Raw genomic sequence first — 5765 nt, forward strand, 5'->3', positions numbered from 1 at the left:
AAAATCCGTATGTACTCAGATTGAGCAGCCATTCTACCCATAAACCGTAATGTTTCTTTCTTGACCATTCGAATCTTTCTCTTACTCGTTAATCTTCCGAACTAGCGTTTCGTTTCTATCACTGGAGATCTCCTTTGCAAGCAGCGACTCGAGATTGAAATAAGCTTTTGTTTTATTTCGTCTTTGTTTCTGACGCCTGTAGCTCAAAGTTAACAAATTTCTTCTTTCGATTTCGGAGAAACAAACGAGTTCAATTATTTCGTCGGATTGTGCCACTTGCGAATGACGTCATCCCCTTTTTGGCGCGAAACGCAAATGAAAACCTTGCAAGCCAGACAAATCGACCTATCACGACGTCGTCGCTCGCTCATCCGCTTCGTGTCCGAAAAATCATGCTTCTCTCGCCAAAACATTTTTTCTTGGGATTCTCGTAAGGTCGACTTGTGGCAAGTCTAATTTCATCAACATGGCAGCTGTCAGCACTATAGCAAAGATTCCTTCTCCACTCAATCTTCTGATCGTTTGCATCAAAGGCAAAATTGGAAATCGTTTCGTCGTGAATGGAAGTTTTACGAGTTAGCTGCTGGTATGCACAAGAAATCACAGGAAGTTCGGGTGACTTCGCTGTTAAATGTTATCGACAAAGAAGGGATGGGCATACATAACACTTTCAATGGGATAATTCTTCAGACGCTCTGAAGATCGTCCAGGTACTCCAAAAGTTCGAAGAGCGTTGTTCACCGGCACGAAATGAGACTAATGAAAGGTGTAGTTTTAAACGTGAGCAGTTGTTGGATAAACCGCTTGATGGTTACATAACTTCATTGATGACATGTGGGTTCTGAACACTGCGCGAATCTCTTGTTCGCGAGCGACTGATTCTTGGTGTGAAGGATGACAGACTTCGTGAAAAACTTCTTGGAAGGCGGGACCTCGACTTAGATAAAGGCATTGAAACGATCAAGGCAAGTCAAGTAACTCACTCTAGAGTCGAGCGAGCGAGATCTCAGAAAAATTTGCAGCGTCCAAAGAAATAAATGCAGAGAAGCTCAAGTTGCAATGTCTTTTGAAGGGCAAGCACCGAAAATCCCCAACTCGCAAGTCTCTCTCTCTGAACAAGAGTCGCACAAAGTCTAATGAGTGTTTGTTTTGTGGTGGTATACATGCAATGAAAAGGAAATTGTGTCCAGCTTTAGGTAAAAAATGTAGAAAGTGTGGTAAAGATGGACACTTTGCTGTCGAATGTCGTGTTAAGTCTCAAGGGGCGAAAGTCCACGCAGTTAAAGAAGAAGTCTTTTACATTCACAGTATCTGTGGACAGGATCAAGCTTTTGTTTCTCTCGCTCTAAACAATTCAGTGTCTTTGTCATTTCAAATTGATACTGGTTCTACAGCGAATATTCTGCCTCTTCAGGAGTACATTTAAGCCAAAATTGAAAAGAAAGCCAAAATTGTTCCTAAGGACATTACATTAGTTATGCATGATCTTTTAAAGAGAATGGCTCATGGCTGAAAGTGGAACATAAAGGTAACAAGCATGACCTTAACTTTGTTGTTGTGGATCAAAACTTTGCACCTTTTCTTAGCATCAAGTCATCGCATTGCAAGGCACGGGTCTCCATGGGTCTCATAAAAATCATGGTATCTGATGATGACAAGAACTCTGTGAATAATGTAACTGAGGCATCCAAGCAAGAGTTAGTACGTAGTTACTATGTGTGTCAAAAGCGATCCCCTGCTTGGACCGTTCGCTGAGGTATTTGAAGGTATTGGCTGTTTGCCGGGAGAGTACAAAATGTAAGTCAACAAGGATGTTCCAACTGTTGTTCACCCCACGAGAAGAGGAAGAGTTCCTGTCCCTAAGAAGGAGGCAACGAGGAAAGAGCTTGACAAGATGGTTGCTGAGAGGATTATTGCTCCCGTTACAGAGCCAACTGACTGGGTGTCCAGTTTGCTAGCAATTCTCAAAAAAGATGGATCAGTCCGGATCTTTTTGGATCCTAAAGATTTGAACAATGCTATTTTAATAGCATTCTGCCCATTGCCCATTGCTCATTGCCCAATGCTCACTGCCCATTCCCGATGCGACTTCTCGACTTACCAACGCTAAAGTGTTCACTGTATTGAATGCCAAAAGTGGTTTCTGGAAGGTAAAACTCAGTGACATTTCCAGTCACTATACCACCTTTAACACCCACGTTGGCCGATTCCGATGGCTGAGGATGCCATTTGGCATCAGCTCTGCACCCGAGGTGTGGCAAAGAAAGATGCATGAAGCAATTGAGGGTCTCCAAGCAATAGAAGTGCTTGTCGACGACTTCCTGGTTTGTGGATACAGAGACACGGTAGATGAAACAGTGACGGAGCATGATCAGAATCTAATAGCTTTTTAGCAAAAATGTATTATGCTCAACCTTCGCCATTCTCAAGGGCCATTTGCTCACATCTCATGGTGTGGTTACCGATCCTAGCAAAGTTCGCGCCATACGTGATATGCCTACTCCGACCGATGTCAAGTCCCGGAAGAGATTTCTGCCGGGCATGGTCACGTACTTAGCAAAGTTCTTTCCTAAGCTGTCATCTGTGTTTGAACCGTTAAGGCGACTGCAGCTTAAAGACGAAGAATGGTGTTGGCTGCCTATTGATGATGAAGCTGTGCAGAGTGTCAAGAATCTTGTTTGTCAAGCTCCAGTGTTGAAGTTTTATGACGTTACTGGTGAAGTCACAATTGAGTGTGATGCATCACTCAGTGGACTTGGTGCCTCCCTACTCCAGGAAGGTCACCCAATAGCTTTCGCTTCAAGAGTGCTAACCCTAGCCTAAAGTTGTTCAGTAGTTTTTGCCTGTGAAAGGTTTGATACATACCTGCACGGTGGAGACATTGTTCATGTTAGAACGGATCATCAATCTCTTGAAGCTATTTTCAAGAAGGACCTCGGCTCCGCTAGTCCTCGGCGTCTACAGAGGATGCTACTGCGTTTGCAGCGATAAGACCTCGATGTTAACTATCAGAAAGGAAGTTTGATGGTTATGTCTGATCCCTTGTCCCGAGCCTACTTGGACGAACTTCCCACACGAACCGAGTACTACCATGAGCTTGAGAAGATAGTACTTGTGGAGGATTTTCCTATTTCCGAAGCACGATTGGAAGAATTCAAAGACGGTACTGTTTAGGATGACGACCTTTAGATGCTCATGACAGTTGTTCTTGAAGGTTGGCCTAAGAGTCTGGATGAAGTTTCAGCAGAGGTCAAGCCGTATTTCCAGTTTAGAGAAATCACTGCCCAAGATGGTCTCCTGTTCAAAGGCGAGCACCTCACTGTTCCTTCCAATCTCAGGAAAGAAATGATTGAAATGGTCCACTCTTCTCATCTGGGTATTGAAGGATGTCTGTGACGGGCTAGAGAAGTGTTTTACTGGCCGCGCATGAATGCCGAGTTGAAGGATTTGCAACACTTTTAAGACAGATCAGCCTCGAGAACCACTAGTGCCCTAAGGAGATCCCATCCAGACCTTGGCAAAAAGTTGGCACAGACCTGTTCCTGTTTAATGGGCGTCAGTACCTGTTTACGGTTGATTATTACTCTTCTTTCTTTGAGGCGGATAAGTTGGACAAGACAGATTCAGCAACGGCAATTTAAAATGCAATTTAGCCGCCATGGAATTCCGGAGATAGTCATCTCTGACAACGCTTCGCAGTCTGCCTCAACAGAATTTGCACGGTTTGCAAGTGGCTGGCATTTTCGACACATCACCTCCTGTCCGCTTCATTCCAAAAGTAACGGAAAGGTTGAGAGTGCAGTTAAAATCGGTAAAGGTATATCATGAAGAAAGCAGTGCGCGGACATTATGACCCATACCTCGCACTATTGGATTATCGTAATACCCACGCGGAAGTTGGTTCATCTCCTGCACAAAGGCTGTTCAGCAGGAGGAGACACAATATGTTACCTTTGTCAGTTAAACAACTAGAGCCTGAGACAGTACCCCTACAAAATGTGCAACAAAAGTTGATTGGCTCTAAACAAAGGCAGGCTTTCTACTACAACCTGAAGGGAACTGCATTGCCTGAATTTGAACCTGGACAAACTGTCAGGATGAAGAAGCCAAATACATCTACTTGGTCACAGGCTTTTTGCATGTAAATGATTGGTCCACGTTCTTACGTTGTTGAGTCGGATGGGTGAACCTACCGACGAAACCGCAGACACCTGCGATCAGTGCTGCAGTGAGAATCATTGCCAGTATCGAAAGCAGCGGCTGAAACACAGCAGTCAGTACCACAAACAGATTCCCTTCTGTTAACGAAGCCTGCAGCTGACCCAGTAAGACCTGCACCCTCTACTCTACTCAAGAGGAATGGTTGCGTTATTAAACCGCCTGCTTGTCTTGTTGAACACTGTTGAACATTTTTATCGTGTTTGGTATACCAAAAGAACTGTGCGGAGTGTTTCTTTTCTTTTTTTACAAAGGGGAAGATGTTATGATAATCGTCACGTGATCAGGACCACGTGCGAAATCGCATGTAGTTTTTGAAGGACCGAACGCCATTAAAGTTGTGTTGTTGTGTTTTAGAAGTCGTTGCACTCTGCTCGGTGTCCTACGTAGATAGTAACAGGGAGACTTGCAACAATTAGTTTGTAGAGTGGGAAATTTTATCAGATTTTTCTTCTATGTAAGTAATCATGTTTTTTACAATTAATTTTTTTCTATATTTTAAACTATTATTTTACTTCAGAAGTCATAGAATATACCTGGTAAAAGTCTTTTTTGTACATGTTATTTTCCATTTTCTTTAATTAATCAACTTCGCAATTTTGACCACGTCACTTTGTCCGTAGTTTTAATATCTGTTTTTCGACTGGGTCACAGCTCTGGTCAGCATCGTTGTTGTTCTTTTCTTTTTCTTTCTTGACTCGGCACGAAAGGGTCAGGTAGAGGTCCGGCGTTGGACTAGAAACCCCCTTGGTCGGTTGCGCTCTACCTCTGAAGATTCGCAGCCATTTACGAAGTCAATGGTGTCGCAGTCCGTTTTTTTTTTTAACTTTCGGGTTGTTTGGATTTGCCTCATGGAACCAGTGTTTCATTTTGCATAGGATTTCCTTAGTTTTATGAAAAAAATTTTTTTCCATATTTTTTTTTAAAACAAAGATTATAGCATAGTTTTTTTTCATATTTATTACGTGATTCCTATTTTTTTAAGAACGAAATACTTTTCGTGTTCAAATATTTGTTTATCCGAGTCCTACTTAATTTAAGTTTCTTTCACTATCTGGGTGTTTTGACATTAAAGTTATTAATTTCAAACAGAGTTTGTTTTATTTGTTAACCTTATCTAAAGATTGAGAGCTTGCTTTGTGAATTTCTCATCCCCATTATTATACAAACTAACCCTTTGTTGTGATTTTCCCTCAACTCACCATCCACACAATCAATATTTCCCCGAAACACCTACTAATTAGTGAATGTTTTAGTTAGTGGAGAGAAACCCCTTCTTGTAAGGTGGATTCTTTTGTCAACACCATAAGGTCGAAACCACAATGGTTGCCAGTGAAACTGCTAATATTGATAATAAAGAACCGACCCTGCAGTCGTTGTTCGGAGGTGTGACGTAAAAGTAAGGTCTGCAGGCTTAAGAAACTTACCCTGGAAGCCTATTCTCTGTGCTCTTATGTTGAGTCTTTATTTTATGAGGGTAGTACGTAATAGCCATAGGCTAATGAACTAGTGGCCCTCAATCAGTAATTATTGATTGAAGATTCCAG

This window comes from Montipora capricornis, chromosome 5 (genome assembly GCF_036669925.1).
Source record: "Montipora capricornis isolate CH-2021 chromosome 5, ASM3666992v2, whole genome shotgun sequence".
NCBI classification, from domain to species: Eukaryota; Metazoa; Cnidaria; class Anthozoa; order Scleractinia; family Acroporidae; genus Montipora; species Montipora capricornis.